The following is a 22492-nucleotide window of genomic DNA, read 5'->3' as shown; positions in this document are numbered from 1 at the left end:
ATGTCTTCTTCCTCCGTTCGTCCGCACGCCTTCCTCGTCTCCGTGACCCTCTGGCGTTCGTCTTGATCCCCCTCGTCGCCTTCGCGTGCCTCCCCGTGAGCCTTGGCCATGAATGCGCCTTCGCCGGTGCACGGACACGTTGCACGCCGCGTGCCACCTAGCTCCCCCCTTCCCGAGCTCTCCTGCGGCTATAAGTAGAGCCCTCGAGCTCTTCCGCAGCCACAACGCCTCTCAAAGCCTCCCCACTCGCCTCGGAGCTCCACATCCCCCTCCATGGCCGAATGGCCGCCGCCGATCCCCCTCGGCCATTCTCTCTCTCCGGCCGTCCCCTGCCCAGTCTGAGCCCATGGATGGACGCGCCACTCCCCGTCGATCCTCCCTAGCTCGCCGCCCCTCCGCTTCCCCCACCAGAACCCCATGCCCACCAGAGCCCGAAGCCCCTCTCCGCTGCATGCCCTGCTGGTTCTTCTCCCGCGCTCCTCGCCGGCAACCGAGCCCACCAGGAGATGCGCCTCGTTCTCCTGAGCTTGTGGGTAGGTCGGCCGTCGCGAGAGGTGGCCGGACGCGCCGGCGATCGCCGTCGGGGCGATCCCCTCCCGCTGCCTCGCTCGACCCCGAGCGTGAGGAAGAAGAAGGCCAGGCGGGCCCCGCCCGTGTTGACCCTGCCTCTGGGCCCCACTTGTCGGCGAGACAGGGAGCGCCACGTTGGATAAGTGGACCCGCCCCAGGCGCCAAGTCGTTTTCCCCACACGAAAGCGTATTGCTGGATAATGCGCTTTCAATCACCGAAAGCGTATTCTTCCTCTTATTCGGGTTAGAATGCGCTTTCCTTTCTGGAAAGCGTATTTCTGAGAAAGATGCGATCTGTTTTTCTGCTAGGGCCCCGTTTGTAATGATTTTCTTTACAGATTGGTCCCTGATAGTTAAACGGTCATATCTTCTTACCCACAACTCCAAATGAGGTGAATCCAAAGCCCACGTCTTCATTTCGTCGAGCCCGTTCCGTTGATGCCATTTTCATAATATTTTCACACAGTGAAAATGACCTTTTTGCCCTTGCCCGTAAACAGCCCCCTCCGAGAAGGAACTGTTTTCGGCAAATCTTTTCGCGATCATTACGCACTTCTTCCCGGAGTATTTGTCGACCCCCAGGCAAGCCAACCTCTTATCATGAGCCCCGAACTTGCATGTTGACTTTGCTTGCACCTTGTGTGTGTAGTTGCAGTTGTTTTATATCGTTTTCATCGGCAGTTATTTCTTTATGCCTATCTTGCATGCTTGTGTTTCATGATACCTTTGCCATGTTAATTAGAATGTAATTATTAATAATGCCATGCCACTACTCTACTTTATTTGCATGTCATCGTTATAAACTGTTATGAGGATTGTAATGCACCATTGATATACTATTGTCGTGTCCTTTATGTTATAGTTGTGCACTTGAGGAGTTCAATATTTTGTTCGTGCATTTGTATGCGGCATGTTGCACTCATGTTAAATATGTTCATGATGATGGAGAAGGAAATAAAATGACTTAATAATAACAAACCTCCTCCGTCATCGATGGGATCGAGTCATAGTGCCGCCAAACCGAACCTTTTCAGTGCAGCCACATTTGCCTTATGGGAGGCCTTAATGTGAGCTATTGTCGTGACCTCTCACCGGTGCCTCCCACTAGGGAAGGTTATGGGCGTGCTTACCCTGATCAGGTAAGCGGACATAACTTTGTGTGCTCGTTTTTTTAGATTTTTGGTACCAGTCCCCGAGTGGGAGTGTCCCCGAGTGGGAGTTGACCACGACGGTGGTCGGGGTGTCTTTGGTAGACACGGGGCCACCCAGGACCAGCCCGTTGGGGATTGGGTCAGAGTGGCCGAGAAAGCGTCATGGCAGTAGGTTGGTTTCGTCGGAATGCCATTGGTCCACCCGAATGGGATGACGAGGCCATGGGTTCCGTGGTGTGGGTACAGTGTGCTACCTCTGCAGAGTGTATAAAGTCTATCGATAGCAACAGTTCGTAGTAGGTCCCACTATCAGGTCTTGGTCGAAATGGAGGACAAACCGAAATAATTAAGTTGGTAAATAAATATGTGATAACAAGAATATGGTAACTTGAACTATGAGATAGTCGTGAGGAGTCACGACGATATTTTGATGATGAGATAAGTGGTTGTGATCGCCGTAAGGGTCACGGGCCAAATATTGGTCGTGCTTGTGATCGCCGTAAGGATCACGGTTGGAGACCAAGTGTTGGTCGTGGTTCTGATCGCCGTAAGGATCACGAGTTGTTCTTGAGAAAGACCACTTTGGTGGTGTGTTTGTGATGCAGAGATGATCACCGTTGATAAGAGAGTCTGAGGGACTCGGTGCACAAGTTTGGTTGCATTGCTGGAATAATATATCATTATTTGCATTTAAAGAACCATGATAGAACAGAAGATGATTGCATAATGTTAACATGCTATGTCTGCATTGGATATTATTGGTAGTTTATTTTCAGCATAGTTTCTTGATGCCATGCTATGCTTTGATTGACATGTTAAGTTATGCCATGATTGAGATAAAATTCTATGTTTTGCTATTACAATGTTACAATCATGTTCTGATATGCCATGTCATTGCCATGTTAGTACATGTTATGATTTTGTTCATGCTTAGTTGATTTTTATCATGCCATGTTTAGTAATTGATATGAGATAGGGTGTTGCATGCGCTCGGTTCTTGCTTTGTCTGTAGCTTGTTTGGATGCTATGTATTTGGTTGTCTTGCAAGTACATTCAATGTACTGACCTGGCGTGTCATGCCAGTTTTGAAGGTCGTACCCGTATTGCTCGCTTGATCCATCATGCTAGGCCGTAATCTTGCCAGTCCTGTGAGTTGTGGAGCCCAGCTAGAGTTGTTATGCTGCCAAACCAAGACTTCCGCCGCCATTTTTATCAGACTTCCGCTGTCATTTAATAGCCTTAGGGCTATGCCAGATAATTGTATTCATCAATGATGTAATCTCATATACATGTATTTGATGAATATTTTTGTACCTGGAATGCTGTATTATGGACCTGTCGTGCGTCAGGTGTTATCCTGGGCTGACGTGTGAAGGCCCCCTGCTCCATGCGGATCGGGGTGCCACAGGGCATGGTATCAGAGCAGCCAGGCTGGCATAGGTTATCCTAGTATTAGATCACCGCTACCATTAACCGGTAATGGCCCTAAGGGATTTGACCCATCCCTGCATACGGCATGGCCACTGTTAATCAACAGGTGGCGCAGTCGGGACCGACACGTCCTCACCCCACTGTCCCCGCCTAGTTATCCGTGGCGCGAATAGCAACCATATCCTTTCAGGTCGGCCACACCGCTCACCCTTCACCATTAAGGGAAAGGGGCCACACCATGCGGGCATGTCTCGCATAGCTGCCTATAAAAGCCCCCTTTCCGCTCGCCGTATCGCTCACCCCTCAGTCAACCATGTCCCTGCAGAGAAGCCTAGCTAGTAGCACTCCAGCCATGACTGGCACCTTCAAAGCTCCCAAGTTTCACAGCCGCACCGGTGCCGTCAACCACCCCAGCTTTCCACCCCTTCTTGCTGAGATGCTCACCAAAGCCTTTGGCTGTAAGGCTAGCCCCGATTACCTGGTGTTCCAATCATCACACGTCCCTCACCTTCATCGCTTCGATGCAAGAGTGTGCATCAGCCTAGCAGCGGATGGCCACCCGTTGGTTTTTCATGGTAGAGCTATGCCTACCTCTGATTTAGCCATTCAGGCCGCTGCTATGGAGGCTATGCTTCACCTCTGAACCAGATACCCGCATATGGCAGCAAGGCGTGATTTCTGCTTCTACACCATTGTGACAGAGGTAGGAATGAAGCCTTCTCCCACTAGCCAAGGAGATGACCCCGCAATCGCTCGCCTGGTGCAGTATATTACCGCCCAGGGGATGATGATTTCCCAGATGCTTGCCGAGTTTCGAACTCTGGACAACGATGCGGTGCGAGTCGTCAAGGAAGCTTACCGTGAGGCTCGTAAATTCGCACCTCAAGTGATTTGTCCAACGCCATCCAAACCAGTGTTGTCCTCTCAACCCGTGTTGTGGCCTAGACCCAACATCGTCACCCTCGACAAGGCTCTTTTACAGATCCACCAGCAGCATTTGCTCGGATCAATTTCAGCCACACCCCCAGCAGCTCAACCCCAACCCATAGTAGTGTCGGATGATGAAGATGGAGATTGGCTCAGTCTTCGTCCTCCCGGAGAGCCCCAGCAAGGCAAATCCTTTGCATGACCTCAGTCAAGCAGTAAGATGATCAGTCTGTCGGTTCATCCCCGATATGAGGATAGAACTATGTATTCCGGTATGAGTTGTTTCGTTTAGCGCGTAGAGCGTTCGTGCTTTGTTGTATGCTGGTACTGTTCTAACCCATATGTTGTGTTCTATGTATGCTTTTGTGCTTTTGTTTTTGTGTTGTTTTTGCTCGTCTCTTTGTCAAGCAGAAATGTTTGACAGGGTTGACACTGTGTTGCTAACAAGATTTTAATTAGTAGATCACATACACTAAATTAACCCTGACTCGTCTCGAGTCTATAATAAAATGCGCGCTGGTGTAGGTATATGTATACCAGGAGTACATATACCCACTAGCATTAAAACACCGTAGAATGATTTTGCCCGGTGTGTTTTCCGTTGCATGTTTATTGCCTCTGTCTGTTTGCTAGTTTAGATTTTTCTGCATACTGCACGCATACCCGGTTCACCCACGAGTACATTCGGGCAGTACTCGGGGAAATGCAAAGTCACATATCCCTATCTATCTGTGCATACGCCGTATGCCAGATTTCCAACTCTACAAACCCCGCAGAGGCATTTCCGCTTGGAAATTCCTCGTCTCTAATTATTTTTCCTGATTTCCTTTCCGGAGAAACACTGCCAATTTTATTTCTCTCGATCTAGTACATCTACCCCGATACAGGTTTCACCCTTGATTCTACCTCGACACCTACGTTTCGTGGAGGAATCCGCGATTTTTTTTTCTCGGTGCCCCCAACTCGTTTGAATTTAACCAAAGGGTTAAAAATTAACCCCGAGGTTTTTCTCTGGAGTTGTTATTCTTTCGTTTGTGCTGTAACCCTAGGAATCTCGAGGACGAGATTTCTTTTTAAGGGGGGAAGAGTTGTAACAGCCCCAAAATTGGGTTATCAATTTTTGTGCTGTTATTCTCTCCTGGCACTCATTTTCAAAATTTTCTCCTGAGTTTGCTGGATGACCCTGAGAAAATTTTGTCATTTCCAACCTTTCAAAATCCTGCTCATGTCTTTTTCAGTGGGCAAGACCTCATTTGCATCAGCTCAACTCCTCCTAAACCCTAATTCCAAATTTTTGGAATTTGGATATGCCCTTGTGATTACAAAGGAGCCACCATTTTCCTTGTTCTGTTGATCCTCCCAATTGATCCCAGAGATCATCCTATCTTTCTTAACCTTGGATATGCAAAAATATTGCTAAGTCCAATGCAATATTTTTGAATTATGAATTATTCCTTTTCTTGCCTTTCTGAGGAATAAAATCCAAAGGCATATCTAGCCATCTCCTAAATTCATGAGAATTGGTGGAGTTGATGCTTATGCCTAATCCAAGCTCTGGCAAGTATATTGGCCATAATTAAATAAGGAAAATTGCCTTTTCCTATTTAATGCCAATATTGCATTTCTGCCAATTTCCAAAGGAACTACTATTTTTATAGCAGAGAAAATTCCCACATAAATTGTGGAGCTTGTACTGGCTATATAATCACTAGTTCCATCCTAATATCATGATTCCATAGTTCAAAATTTGGCACATGATCCAATGCAAGTTTCTGCCTTCTCTGAAATTTTGCAAAGAAAGTGCTTTATTTCTAAGTCCAATTGAGCTGCAATTTGGCAGGGTGTTTAACATTGTTAAATAACCCATCGATACCAAAGATGAGCTCAATCCATTCAACCTAGCTCCCTGTGCAATTTTTCAAAGTTTCTGACCAGAACACAAGTTTGTGAAGGAAGTACCTACATAGTATTTCCAAATGGGATGAACCTTTTCCATCCTCTCAAGTATCTCAAATCATTATCCTCCACCCAAATTCAGTTCATTTCATTGAACTATGTTGGCACAGGAGCAATTCTTGTTTTCTGTCCAAATTTTTCAGTTTGTGAAGAAAGTGTATTTTATCTTAGTCCATTATGGCTGATAATTTTTCCAGGCCTTCTCCTACTCATATAACCTATCTCCACAAGATTGTGGCTCATTTCACTTGACCAATTACCCTGAGGATTTTTCTGAAGTTTTTGGATAGAAATGATAGCTGTGAAGGAAGTACCATTTTGGTGAGTCCATTTGGTATGAACTTTTTACAGCATCATGGTATGTTCAAATCATCAGGATTTGCCAAGTTATAGCGCAATCCATAACTCCTAGTGAGTGTTTCATCATGATTAAGTTTCTGGGTCAGTTTTGGTGGTTGTACAGCAACTACGGTAAATAGTTGTCCATTTTACCTCAAAACTCCCAGGACCGTAGTCCTTTCTACCCCAAGCCTCCCGGACATCAAGTTTACCATTTACCCTCTCTGGTTTAATCTCTAGGATGTTGCCAAGTTTGCAACAGCAAACTTGTGGAGCTTGTTTCACTCATCTCCATTTGTCTCTGCCCGATCTTTCACCATGGTAACACTCCATGCTGGAAGGACTACGCGGTAGACATGAATTTACATCAGTTAAAACCCCAGAGCGTGCCATGCCAGTGGTGACCACGCGTGTAACCAGCCAAAACGGTGGTCTAGCCACTGTGGTCGTCGGCATCGCTGCCCCGACCGCCTCTGGCCTCGCCATCAATGTCCAATAGCCCCCCTCGTCGTCGTCTTCCCTCTGGGCCTCTGGCCCCCTTCGTTTTCTTCTCCGGAGAGCCGTGCCAACGACCGGAATAGTGCGCTCCTGTGCATCGTCATCTTCCTCGCCCATGTCTTCTTCCTCCGTTCGTCCACACGCCTTCCTCGTCTCCGTGACCCTCTGGCGTTCGTCTTGATCCCCCTCGTCGCCTTCCCGTGCCTCCCCGTGAGCCTTGGCCGCGCCTGCACCCTCGCCGGTGCACGGACACGTCGCACGCCGCGTGCCACCTCGCCCCCCCCCCCTTCCCGAGCTTTCCCGCGGCTATAAGTAGAGCCCTCGAGCTCTTCCGCAGCCACAACGCCTCTCAAAGCCTCCCCACTCGCCTCGGAGCTCCACATCCCCCTCCATGGACGAATGGCCGCCACCGATCCCCCTCGGCCATTCTCTCTCTCCGGCCGTCCCCTGCCCAGTATGAGCCCAAGGATGGACGCGCCACTCCCCGTCGATCCTCCCTGGCTCGCCGCCCCTCCGCTTCCCCCACCAGAACCCCATGCCCCTATCCGCCGCGTGCCCTGCTGCTTCTTCCCCCGCGCTCCTCGCCGGCAACCGAGCCCACCAGGAGATGCGCCTCGTTCTCCTGAGCTCGTGGGTAGGTCAGCCGTCGCGAGAGGTGGCTGGACGCGCCGGCGATCGCCGTCGGGGCGATCCCCTCCCGCTGCCTCGCTCGACCCCGAGTGTTAGGAAGAAGAAGGCCAGGCGGGCCCCGTCCGCATTGACCCTACCTCTGGGCCCCACCTATCGGCGAGACGGGGAGCGCCACGTTGGATAAGTGGACGCGCCCCAGGCGCGAAGTTGTTTTCCCCACGCGAAAGCGTATTGCTGGATAATGCGCTTTCAATCACCGAAAGCGTATTCTTCCTCTTCTTCGGGTTAGAATGCGCTTTCCTTTCTGGAAAGCGTATTTCTGAGAAAGACACAATCTGTTTTTCTGCTAGGGCCCCGTTTGTAATGATTTTCTTTACAGATTGGTCCCTGATAGTTAAACGGTCATATCTTTTTACCTACAACTTCAAATGAGATGAATCCAAAGCCCACGTCTTCGTTTCGTCGAGCCCGTTCCGTTGATGTCATTTTCATAATATTTTCACACAGTGAAAATGACCTTTTTGCCCTTGCCCGTAAACAGCCCCCTCCGAGAAGGAACTGTTTCCGGCAAATCTTTTCGCGATCATTTCGCACTTCTTCCCGGAGTATTTGTCGACCCCCAGGCAAGCCAACCTCTTATCATGAGCCCCGAACTTGCATGTTGACTTTGCTTGCACCTTGTGTGTGTGTAGTTGCAGTTGTTTTATATCGTTTTCATCGATAGTTATTTCTTTATGCCTATCTTGCATGCTTGTGTTTCATGATACCTTTGCCATGTTAATTAGAATGTTATTATTAATAATGCCATGCCGCTACTCTACTTTATTTGCATGTCATCGTTATAAACTGTTATGAGGATTGTAATGCACCGTTGATATACTATTGTCGTGTCCTTTATGTTATAGTTGTGCACTTGAGGAGTTCAATATTTTGTTCGTGCATTTGTATGCGGCATGTTGCACTCATGTTAAATATGTTCATGATGATGGAGAAGGAAATAAAATGACTTAATAATAACAAACCTCCTCCGTCATCGATGGGATCGAGTCATAGTGCCGCCAAACCGAACTTTTTCAGTGCAGCCACATTTGCCTTATGGGAGGCCTTAATGCGAGCTATTGTCGTGACCTCTCGCTGGTGCCTCCCACTTGGGAAGGTTATGGGCGTGCTTACCCTGATCAGGTAAGCGGACATAACCTTGTGTGCTCGTTTTTAAGATTTTTGGTACCAGTCCCCGAGTGGGAGTGTCCCCGAGTGGGAGTTGACCACGACGGTGGTCGGGGTGTCTTTGGTAAACACGGGGCCACCCAGGACCAGCCCGTTGGGGATTGGGTCGGAGTGGCCGGGAGAGCGTCATGGCAGTAGGTTGGTTTCATTGGAATGCCGTTGGTCCACCCGAATGGGATGACGAGGCCATGGGTTCCGTGGTGTGGGTACAGTGTGCTACCTCTGCAGAGTGTATAAAGTCTATCGATAGCAATAGTTCGTAGTAGGTCCCACTATCAGGTCTTGGTCGAAATGGAGGACAAACCGAAATAATTAAGTTGGTAAATAAATATGTGATAACAAGAATATGGTAACTTGAACTATGAGATAGTCATGAGGAGTCACGACGATATTTTGATGATGAGATAAGTGGTTGTGATCGCCGTAAGGATCACGGGCCAAATATTGGTCGTGGTTGTGATCGCCGTAAGGATCACGGTTGGAGACCAAGTGGTTGTCGTGGTTGTGATCGCCGTAAGGATCACGAGTTGTTATTGAGAAAGACCACTTTGGTGGTGTGTTTGTGATCCAGAGATGATCACCGTTGATAAGAGAGTCCGAGGGACTCGGTGCACAAGTTTGGTTGCATTGGTGGAATAATATATCATTATTTGCATTTAAAGAACCATGATAGAACAGAAGATGATTGCATAATGTTAACATGCTATGTCTGCATTGGATATTATTGGTAGTTTATTTTTAGCATAGTTTCTTGATGCCATGCTATGCTTTGATTGACATGTTAAGTTATGCCATGATTGAGATAAAATTCTATGTTTTGCTATTACAATGTTATAATCATGTTCTGATATGCCATGTCATTGCCATGTTAGTACATGTTATGATTTTGTTCATGCTTAGTTGATTTTTATAATGCCATGTTTAGTAATTGATATGAGATAGGGTGTTGCATGAGCTCGGTTCTTGCTTTGTCTGCAGCTTGTTTGGATGCTATGTATTTGGTTGTCTTGCAAGTACATTCAATGTACTGACCTGGCGTGTCATGCCAGTTTTGTAGGTCGTACCCGTATTGCTCGCTTGATCCATCGTGCTAGGTCGTAATCTTGCCAGTCCTGTGAGTTGTGGAGCCCAGCCAGAGTTGTTATGCTACCAAACCAAGACTTCCGCCGCCATTTTTATCAGACTTCCGCTGTCATTTAATAGCCTTTGGGCTATGCTAGATAATTGTATTCATCAATGATGTAATCTCATATACATGTATTTGATGAATATTTTTGTACCTGGAATGCTGTATTATGGACCTGTCGTGCGTCAGGTGTTATCCTGGGCTGACGTGCGAAGGCCCCCTGCTCCATGCGGATCGGGGTGCCACAGCCGCTGCCCCCCCCGGGGCGGGCGCCCCCCTAGTTGGAAACCCTAAGGGGGTCGCTGCCCCCCCCCCCCCGAGGGGCCGCCCCCCCTCTAGATGGATCTAAGGGGCGGCCCCCTTTCCTCTTTCCCCTATAAATAGTGGGGGTGGGAGGGCAACCGCACCCCTTCTCCTGGCGCAGCCCTCCCCCCTTCCTACACCTTCTCCTCCTCCGTAGCGCTTAGCGAAGCTCTGCCGAAGAACCACGAGCTCCACCGCCACCACGCCGTCGTGTTGCCGGAGCTCTCCCTCAACTTCTCCTCCCCCCTTCCTGGATCAAGAAGGAGGAGACGTCCCCGGGCTGTACGTGTGTTGAACGCGGAGGCGCTGTCGTTCGGCGCTTAGATCGGAATCAACCGCGGTCTGAATCGCTACGAGTACGACTCCTTCATCCGCGTTCTTGTAACGCTTCCGCATCGCGATCTCCAAGGGTATGAAGATGCACTCCCCTCTCTCTCGTTGCTAGTCTCTCCATAGATTGATCTTGGTGATGTGTAGAAATTTTTTAATTTCTGCAACGATCCCCAACATTAGGATCTTCTTGATGATGAATTTGTCGGTCATCTCTTCACTTCCTAAGCCGGCAATCTCATTTGTGATGAGAGCAAGCCTAGAGTACATTTAAGAGACACCTTCACCATCCTTCATTTTGAACTTGTCAAGTTGACTTTGAAGCACATCCAATTTGGATTCCTTGACGGAGTCGGTACCTTCGTGCATATCAATCAAAGTATCCCAAATTTCCTTCGCATTCTCAAGACGGCTGATTTTGTTGAATTCTTCGGGGCACAATCCGTTTAAGAGAATATCACAAGCTTGAGCATTGTATTGTAGCATCTTCAACTCTTCCACGGTAGCTTCACGGTCCGGTTCTCTCCCATCAAAGAATTCACCTTGCAAGCCAATACACACAATAGCACAAATGGCGGGGTTATGTCCAAGAATATGCATTTTCATTTTATGCTTCCAACTAGCAAAATTAGTGCCATCAAAGTAAGGACCTCTACGGTGGTAATTTCCCTCGCTAGACGCCATACTCTCCTAGGTTGTGAAACCAAGGCTATGACCACAAAAAGCTATGGAAATCAAAGCAAATGGAGACCAAAGCTCTGATACCACTTGTAGGATCGGAAGTATGTCTAGAGGGGGGGTGATTAGACTACTTGACCAAATAAAAATCTAGCCTTTTCCCAATTTTAGTTCTTGGCAGATTTTAGCAACTTAGCACAAGTCAAGCAATAAACCTACACATGCAATTCTAAGAGTATAGCAGCGGAATGTAAAACAATTGCACATGAAGGTAAAGGGATGATATTGAGGGAGCAAACGCAATGTTGACACGGAGATTTTTTATCCGTGGTTCCGATAGGTGGTGCTATCGTACATCCACGTTGATGGAGACTTCAACCCACGAAGGGTAACGATTGCGCGGGTCCACGGAGGGATCCACCCACGAAGGGTCCATGAAGAAGCAGCCTTGTCTATCCCACCATGGCCGTCGCCCACGAAGGACTTGCCTCACTAGGGTAGATCTTCACGAAGTAGGTGATCTCCTTGCCCTTACAAACTCCTTGGTTCAACTCCACAATCTTGTCGGAGGCTCCCAAGTGACACCTAGCCAATCTAGGAGACACCACTCTCCAAGAAGCAACAAATGGTGTGTTGATGATGAACTCCTTGCTCTTGTGCTTCAAATAATAGTCTCCCCAACAATCAACTCTCTCTCATAGGATTGGATTTGGTAGAAAGAAGGTTTGAGTGGAAAGCAACTTGGGGGAGGCTAGAGATCAAGATTTATGTGGTTGGAATGGAATATCTTGACCTCAACACAAGTGTAGGTGGTTCTCTCTCAGAAAATATGTATTGGAAGTATAGGCATGTTCTGATGGCTCTCTCCACGAATGAAGAGTGGGTGGAGGGGTATATATAGCCTCCACACAAAATCTAACCGTTACACACAAATCACTAAACTTGGTGGGACCGATTCAGAGAACTCGGTCGGACCGATTTAGTTCAAAATGTGAATGTTAGGATTCTCGGTGGGACCGACATGTCAACTCGATGGGACCGATGTCATTAGGGTTAGGGCATAACGTAATCTCGGTGAGACTGATTACACAAACTCGGCGAGACCGATTTTGGTAATAGCCAAACAGAGAGTTGGTCAGGCAAACTCGATGGGACCGATTCGCTCATCTCGGTTGGACCGAAATGTTATGAAGAGGAAACAGAGAGTTTGCATTGCAATCTCTGTGGGACCGATCGCTCATCGCGGTTTGACCGAAACGTTACGAAGGGAAACAGAGAGTTTGCAATCCCATCTTGGTGAGACCGAGAGCCCTATCGGTAAGACCGAATTGATTAGGGTTTCTGGCAGTGGCTATGTCAACTAAACTTGGTGGCTCCGGATATAAAGAATCGGTGGGGCCGAGTTGGACTTTTTGGTTTAGGACATATGTGGATATGAGAAAGTAGTGGAGGGTTTTGGAGCATATCATTAAGCATTTTGAGCAAGATCCTCATTAGGCAACACCTCATCCCTTCTTAATAGTATTGGCTTTTCCTATAGACTCAATGTGATCTTGGATAGAGTCTTGTGCTTTGAGCTTGAGCCAATCCTTTATCCTTAGTATTTTGGAGGGTCCACTTTCTAATCCATGCCATGCCAAACATTGAGCTTTCCTGAAATATTTATCTTGAAATAGCATTAGCTCAATGAGCTATATGTTGTTAGGAATTACCAAAACCACCCAGGGATAGTTGCACTTTCAATAGCACACAAGGTGTTCCTCCAGTATTCGGGAGTTGCATAATCTCATAGTCAGAGGAACATGTATAAGTCATGAATAAAGCAATAGCAATAAAACTCAACGATCATAATGCAAAGCTAACGGATGGGTCTTGTCCGTCACATCATTCTCTAATGATGTGATCCCGTTCATCAAATGACAACACATGTCTATGGTCAGATAACATAACCATCTTTGATTAACGAGCTAGTCAAGTAGAGGCATACTAGGGACACTTTGTTTTGTCTATTTATTCATACATGTACTAAGTTTCCGGTTAATACAATTCTAGCATGAATAATAAACATTTATCATGATATAAGGAAATATAAATAACAACTTGATTATTGCCTCTAGGGCATATTTCCTTCAGTCTCCCACTTGCACTAGAGTCAACAATCTAGTTCACATTGTCATGTGATTTCACACCAATATATAGTTCACATCTTTATGTGATTATTTCACATCTCCATGTGACTAATACCCAAAGGGTTTACTAGAGTCAATAATCTAGTTCACATCACTATGTGATTAACACCCAAAGAGTAATCATGTTTTACTTGTGAGAGAAGTTTAGTCAACGGGTTTGCCATATTCAGAGCCGTATGTATTTTGCAAATTTTCTATGTCTACAATGCTCTGTATGGAGCTACTCTAGCTAATTGCTCCCACTTTCAGTATGTATCCAGATTGAGACTCAGAGTCATCCGGATCGGTGTAAAAGCTTGCATCGGCGTAACTCTTTACGACGAACTCTTTATCACCTCCATAACCGAGAAATATCTCCTTAGTCTTCTAAGGATAATTTTGACCGCTGTCAAGTGACCCACTCCTGGATCAATATCGTACCCCCTTGTTAAACTCATGGCAAGGTACACAATAGGTTTGGTACACAACATAGCATACTTTATAGAACCTATGGCTGAGGCATAGGGAATGACTTTCATTCTCTTTCTATTTTCTGTCGTGGTCGTGTTTTGAGTTTTACTCAACTTTACACCTTGCAACACAGGCAAGAACTCCTTCTTTGACTGTTCCATTTTGAACTACTTCAAAATCTTGTCAAGGTATGTACTCACTGAAAAAAACTTATCAAGCGTCTTGATCTATCTCTATAGATCTTGATGCTCATTATGTAAGCAGCTTCACCGAGGTCTTTCTTTGAAAAACTCCTTTCAAACACTCCTTTATGATTTCCATAAAAATTCTACATTATTTCCGATCAACAATATGTCATTCACATATACTTATCAGAAATGTTGTAGTGCTCCCACTCACTTTCTTGTAAATACAGGCTTCACCGCAAGTCTGTATAAAACCATATGCTTTGATCATCTTATCAAAGCGTATATTCTAACTCCGAGATGCTTGCACCAGTCCATAGATGGATCGCTGGAGCTTGCACACTTTGTTAGTACCTTTAGGATTGACAAAACCTTCTTGTTGCATCATATACAACTCTTCTTTAAGAAATCCATTAAGGAATGTAGTTTTGACATCCATTTGCCAGATTTCATAAAATGTGGCAATTGCTAACATGATTCGGACAGACTTTAAGCATCGATACGAGTGAGAAAATCTCATCGTAGTCAACATCTTGAATTTGTAAAAAAAAACCTTTTTGACAAGTCGAGCTTTGTAGATAGTAACACTACTATCAGCGTCTGTCTTCCTCTTGAGGATCCATTTATTCTCAATGGCTTGCTGATCAACAGGCAAGTCAACCAAAGTCCCCACTTTGTTCTCATACATGGATCCCATCTCAGATTTTCATGGCCTCAAGCCATTTTACAGAATCTGTGCTCATCATCGCTTCCTCATGGTTCGTAGGTTCGTCATGGTCTAGTAACATGACTTCCAGAACAGGATTACCGTACCACTCTGGTGCGGATCTTACTCTGGTTGACCTACGAGGTTTAGTAGTAATTTGATCTGAAGTTTCATGATCATCATCATTAGATTCCTCACTAATTGGTGTAGGAATCACTGGAACTGATTCTGTGATGAACTACTTTCCAATTCGGGAGAAGGTACAATTACCTCATCAAGTTCTACATTCCTCCCACTCACTTCTTTCGAGAGAAACTTCTTCTCTAGAAAGGATCCATTCTTAGCAACGAATATCTTGCCTTCGGATCTGTGATAGAAGGTGTACCCAACAGTTTCCTTTGGGTATCCTATGAAGACGCATTTCTCCGATTTGGGTTTGAGCTTATCAGGTTGAAACTTTTTCACATAAGCATCACAGCCCCAAATTTTAAGAAACGACAGCTTACGTTTCTTGCTAAACCACAGTTCATATGGTGTCATCCCAACGGATTTAGATGATGCCCTATTTAACGTGAATGCAGCCGTCTCTAATGCATAACCCCAAAACAATAGTGGTAAATCGGTAAGAGACATCATAAGTCGCACCATATCCAATAAAGTACGGTTACGATGTTCGGACACACCATTACGCTGTGGTGTTCCAGGTGGCGTGAGTTGCGAAACTATTCCACATTGTTTCAAATGAAGACCAAACTCGTAACTCAAATATTCACCTTCACGATCAGATCGTACAAACTCTATTTCCTTGTTATGATGATTTTCCACTTCACTCTGAAATTCTTTGAACTTTTCAAATGTTTCAGACTTATGTTTCATCAAGTAGATATACCCATATCTGCTCAAATCATCTGTGAAGGTCATAAAATAACGATACCCACCACGAGCCTCAACACTCATCAGATCGCATACATCAGTATGTATTATTTCCAACAAGTCAGTTTCTCGCTCCATTGTTCCGGAGAACGGAGTCTTAGTCATCTTGCCCATGAGGCATGGTTCGCAAGCATCAAGTGATTCACAATCAAGTGATTCCAAAAGCCCATTAGCATGGAGTTTCTTCATGCGCTTTACACCAATATGACCTAAACGACAGTGCCACAAATAAGTTGCACTATCATTATTAACTTTTCATCTTTTGACTTCAATATAATGAATATGTCTATCACTACGATCGAGATTCAATAAACCATTGACATTGAGTGTATGACCATAGAAGGCTTTATTCATGTACATAGAACAACAATTATTCTTTGACTTAAATGAATAATCGTATTGCAATAAACATGATCCAATCATATTCATGCTCAACGCAAACACCAAATAACATTTATTTTAGGTTCAACACTAATCCCGAAGGTAAAAAAAGGAGTGTGCGATGGTGATCTTATCAACCTTGGAATCATTTCCAATACACATTGTCACCTCGTCCTTAACTAGTCTCTGTTTATTTTGCAACCCCCGTTTCAAGTTATTACTCTTAGCAACTGAACCAGTATCAAATACCGAGGGGTTGCTATAAACACTAGTAAAGTACACATCAATAACATGTATATCAAATATACCTTTGTTCGCTTTGCCATCCTTCTTATCCGCCAAGTATCTAGGGCAGTTCCACTTCCAGTGACCATTTCCTTTGCACTAGAAGCACTCAATTCCAGGCTTGGGTCTAGCTTTGGGCTTCTTCATGGGAGTGGCAGCTTGCTTGCCATTCTTCTTGAAGTTCCCTTTCTTTCCCTTGCCCTTTTACTTGAAACTAGTGGTCTTGTCAACCATCAACATTCGTCGATTTCTACCTTCGTCGATTTCAGCATCACGAAGAGCTCGGGAATCGTTTTCGTCATCCTTGCATATTATAGTTCAGCATGAAGTTCCAGTAATTTGGTGATAGTGACTAGAGAACTCTGTCTATCACTATTTTATCTGGAAGATTAACTCCCACTTGATTCAAACGATTGTAGTACTCAGACAATCTGAGCACATGCTCACTAATTGAGTGATTCTCCTCCATCTTGTAGGCAAAGTACATGTCAGAGGTCTCATACCTCTCGACTCTGGCATGAGTCTGAAATACCAATTTCAGCTCTTAGAACATCTTATATGCTTTGTGGCGTTCAAAACGTTTTTGAAGTCCCGGTTCTAAGCCGTAAAGCACGGCGCACTAAACTATCAAGTAGTTATCATACCGATCTTGCCAAATGTTCATAACGTCTGTTATCTGCTCCTGCAATAGGTCCGTCACCTAGCGGTGCATCAAGGACATAATTCTTCTGTGCAGCAATGAGGATAATCCTCAGATCACTGACCTAGTCCGCATCATTTCTACTATCATCTTTCAACATACTTTTTCTCTAGGAACATATCAAAAAATAAATGGGGAGCTACATCGCAAGCTATTGATCTACAACATAGATATGCAAAAACTATCAGGACTAAGTTCATGATAAATTAAGTTAAATTAATCATATTACTTAAGAACTCCCACTTAGATAGACATCCCTCTAATCATCTAAGTGATCACGTGATCCATATCAACTAAGCCATGTCTGATCATCACGTGAGATGGAGTAGTTTTCAATGGTGAACATCACTATGTTGATCATATCTACTATATGATTCACGCTCGAAATTTCGGTCTCAGTGTTCCGAGGCCATATCTGCATATGCTAGGCTCGTCAAGTTTAACCCGAGTATTCTACGTGTGCAAAACTGGATTGCACCCGTTGTATGTGAACGTAGAGCTTATCACACCTGATCATCACGTTATGTCTCGGCACGACGAACTGTCGCAACGGTGCATACTCAGGGAGAACACTTGTACCTTGAAATTTAGTGAGAGATCATCTTATAATGCTACCACCGTACTAAGCAAAATAAGATGCATAAAGGATAAACATCACATGCAATCAATATAAGTGATATGATATGGCCATCATCATCTTGTGCCTTTGATCTCCATCTCCAAAGCACAGTCATGATCACCATCGTCACCGGCTTGACACCTTGATCTCCATCGAAGCATCGTTGTTGTCTCGCCAACTATTGCTTCTACGACTATCGCTACCGCTTAGTGATAAAGTAAAGCAATTACATGGCGATTGCATTTCATACAATAAAGCGACAACCATATGGCTCCTGCCAGTTGCCGATAACTGTGTTACAAAACATGATCATCTCATACAACAATTTATATAATCATGTCTTGACCATATCACATCACAACATGCCCTGCAAACACAAGTTAGACGTCCTCTACTTTGTTGTTGCAAGTTTTACGTGGCTGCTACGGGCTTAGCAAGAACCGTTCTTACCTACGCATCAAAACCACAATGATTTTTCGTCAAGTTTGTTGTTTTAACCTTCAACAAGGACCGGGCGTAGTCACACTCGATTCAACTAAAGTTGGAGAAACAGACACCCACTAGCCACCTGTGTGTGAAGCACGGCAGTAGAACCAGTCTCATGAACGCGGTCATGTAATGTCAGTCTGGGCCGCTTCATCCAACAATACCGCCGAATCAAAGTATGACATGCTGGTAAGCAGTATGACTATTATCGCCCACAACTCTTTGTGTTCTACTCGTGCATATAACATCTACGCATAGACCTGGCTCGGATGCCACTTTTGGGGAATGCAGTAATTTCAAAAAAAATCCTACGCACAGGCAAGATCTATCATGGTGATGCATAGCAACGAGCGGGAGAGTGTGTCCACGTACCCTCATAGACCGAAAGCGGAAGCGTTAAGTAACGCGGTTGATGTAGTCAAACGTCTTCGCGATCCAACCGATTAAGTACCGAACGCACGGCACCTCCGCGATCTGCACACATTCATCTCGGTGACGTCCCTCGAACTCTAGATCTAGCTGAGGCCATGGGAGAGTTCCGTCAGCATGACGGCGTGGTGACGGTGATGATGAAGTTACCAGCGCAGGGCTTCGCCCAAGAACTACGACGATATGACCGAGGTGTGTAACTGTGGAGGGGGGCACCGCACACGGCTAAGACCAATCTTGAGTGCCTTTGGGGTGCCCCCTCCCCCGTATATAATGGAGGGAGGGAGGAGGCGGCCGGCCTAGGGTGCGCGCCAAGCATCGGGAGTCCTACTAGGACTCCCAAGTCCTAGTAGGATTCCCTTTCCTATTCGGAGTAGGAGAGAAGGAAACAGAGGGAGAGGGAGAAGGAAAGGGGGCCGCTCCCCCACCCCTCGTCCAATTCGGTTTGGGCAGGGGGGAGGCGCGCGCCACCTCTTTGCCCTTCTCCCCTCTCTCCACTAAAGCCCAATAAGGCCCATCACTTCTCCCGGCGAATTCCCGTAACTCCCGGTACTCCGAAAAATATCTGAATCACTCGGAACCTTTCCGGTGTCCGAATATAGCCTTCCAATATATGAATCTTTACCTCTCGACCATTTCAAGACTCCTAGTCATGTTCATGATCTCATTCGGGACTCCGAACAACCTTCGGTCATCAAATCACATAAACTCATAATACAAATTGTTGTTGAACGTTAAGCGTGCGGACCCTACGGGTTCGAGAACTATGTAGACATGACCGAGACTCATCTCCGGTCAATAACCAATAGCGGAACCTGGATGCTCATATTAGCTCCTACATATTCTACGAAGATCTTTATCGGTCCAACCGTATGACAACATACGTTGTTCCCTTTGTCATCGGTATGTTACTTGCCCAAGATTCGATCGTCGGTATCATCATACCTAGTTCAATCTCGTTACTAGCAAGTCTCTTTACTCGTTCCGTAATGCATCATCCCGCAACTAACTCATTAGTCATATTGCTTGCAAGGCTTACAGTGATGTGCATTACCGATGGGGCCCAGAGATACCTCTCTGATACATGGAGTGACAAATCCTAATCTCGATCTATGTCAACCCAACAAACACCTTCGTAGACACTTGTAGAGCATCTTTATAATCACCCGGTTACGTTGTGACGTTTGATAGCACACAAGGTGTTCCTCCGGTATTCGGGAGTTGCATAATCTCATAGTCAGAGGAACATGTATAAGTCATGAAGAAAGCAATAGCAATAAAACTCAACGATCATAATGCAAAGCTAACGAATGGGTCTTGTCCATCACATCATTCTCTAATGATGTGATCAAATGACAACACATGTCTATGATCAGTAAACATAACCATCTTGATTAACGAGCTAGTCAAGTAGAGGCATACTAGGGACACTCTATTTTGTCTATTTATTCACACATGTACAAAGTTTCCGGTTAATACAATTCTAGCATGAATAGTAAAGATTTATCATGATATAAGGAAATATAAATAACAACTTTATTATTGACTCTAGGGCATATTTACTTCAATAAGTGTTGTATCAAACCAATTCTTATTTTGTTTTTGTATTATATCTACTCTATTCCAACTTTTCTATGGCAAAAACTCATCAAAGAAAACGATAGAGCCATCAAAGTAAGCAGACAACACAAAGAAAACAGAATCTTTCAAAACAGAACAGTCTGTAGCAACCAGATTTGTTCAAATACTTCTGGAACTCAAAAAATTCTGAAAACTAGGAAAACCTGGAAAATTTGTATATTCATCTTCTGCAAAAAGAATTGGCATTTTATCACGTTTTGGTGAATTTTAACAATTATTTTCGTGAGCACAAAGTCTTTGTCTTTTTCAGCAAGATCAAACAACTATCACCCAAGAAGATCCTATTGGTTCTACTTGGCACAAACACTAATTAAAACACAAAAAACACAATCATAACAGTAGCATAATTGTGTAAACACAGAAGAACAGAAAACAAAAAGCAAAAATAAATTTTATTCATTGGGTTGCCTCCCAACAAGCGCTATAGTTTTACGCCCTTAGCTAGGCATAAAGCAAGGATCTAAGTTTTGTCATCCTTCTCCCTTGAAAAGAAAAGGGAAAATTTTCTATCAATGGCATTTAATTTTCCGTTTTGTGAAAGCACATGGCCATTGATAGCAGAAGAAAGATTAAGCACGTTGCAAAAAATCATATCTAAACTAGCCTTCATCTCTTTAATTATTTCATTTTGATAAAGGCACATAAGAGTAGCCGATTCAACATTTTCTCCTTTGGGGTGCCCAAATATGACTTTCATCTTCTCATAAGTATCAACGGCATCCCCTTCAAGAAAACCGTTTTCAAATATAGAATCTAAAACTTGCTTGAAGGAAGAAGGTAAACCATCATAAAAACTTTTCAAGTATATTTCTATCTGATATTGGGGCACATAGCTAGCTCGAATTCTCAACAACCTATCCCAAGCATCTTTCAAAGATTCATCAAGTAAATAACGAAAAATTCCGGGATCATCTTCATCATAATGGTTAAGATTTTCCTTAACAACCCCGGTAGATCCTTCTATAGCATCATTGTTTATGAGCTTAGAGAGGACAGAGGGACTATCCAAAGCATTAAGACTAGGGAGAAAACCCTTAGCTCTTTTGAGATCGGACATGGCGAGAAAACGATGAACGAAAATGATGGGCGAATAAAACAGCAAATTTTTGTGAAGTGGGGGAGAGGAAAACGAGAGGCAAATGGCAAAGAATGTAAATTGCGAGGAGATTAGATTTGTGATTAGGAACCTAGTTATGTTGAAGATCCTCCCCGGCAACGGCGCCAGAAATTCCTTTTGATTGCTCTTTGAGCTACGTCGGTATTTCCCCAAATAGGAAGGGATGATGCAACACAGCGACAGTAGGTATTTCCCTCAGTGAAGAAACCAAGGTTATCAAACCAGTAGGAGCCAAGAAACACAACGTAAATAGCACCTGCACACAAATAACAACACCTCGCAACCCGATGTCTTAAAGGGGTTGTCAATCCCTTTCGGGGTAACGATGGCAGAAAATTGTAGTAGATTGAAATAATAGATCACAAATAAATAAAGTGCAGCAAAGTGTTTTTGTATTTTTGGTTTAATAGATATGAATAAAAATGCAAAGGAAAAGTAGATCGCAAGCTAACATATGAGGAAGAAGACCCGGGGGCCGTAGGTTTCACTAGTGGCTTCTCTCGAGAAAGATAGCAAACGACGGGTAAACGAATTACTGTTGGGCAATTGATAGAACCTCAAATAATTATGATGATATCCAAGCAATGATCATTACATAGGCATCACGTCCAAGATTAGTAGACCGACTCCTGCCTGCAACTACTACTATTACTCCACACATCAACCGCTATCCAGCATGCATCTAGTGTATTAAGTTCATGGGAAAACGGAGTAATGCAATAAGAACGATGACATGATGTAGACAAGATCCATTTATCTATGGCGTTAGATATAGATCCCATCTTTTTATCCTTAGTACCAACAATACATATGTGTCGGTTCCCTTTCTGTCACTGGGATCAAGCACCGTAAGATCGAACCCACTACCGACCACCTCTTCCCATTGCAAGATAAATAGATCAAGTTGGCCAAACAAAACCCAAATATCGAAGAAGAGATACGAGGCTATAAGAGATCATGCATATAAGAGATCAAAGAAACTCAAATAACTTTCATGGATATAAAAAGATATGACTGATCATAAACTCAAAGTTCATCAGATCCCAACAAACACACCGCAAAAAGAGTTACATCATATGGATCTCAAAGAGACCATTGTATTGAGAATTCAGCGAGAGAGAGAAAGCCATCTAGCTACTAACTACGGACCCGAAGGTCTACAAAGAACTACTCACGCATCATCGGAGAGGCACCAATGTAGGTGG

This window comes from Triticum aestivum, chromosome 4D (assembly GCF_018294505.1).
Source record: "Triticum aestivum cultivar Chinese Spring chromosome 4D, IWGSC CS RefSeq v2.1, whole genome shotgun sequence".
NCBI classification, from domain to species: domain Eukaryota; kingdom Viridiplantae; phylum Streptophyta; class Magnoliopsida; order Poales; family Poaceae; genus Triticum; species Triticum aestivum.
Note: the sequence above shows the minus strand (reverse complement) of the source record.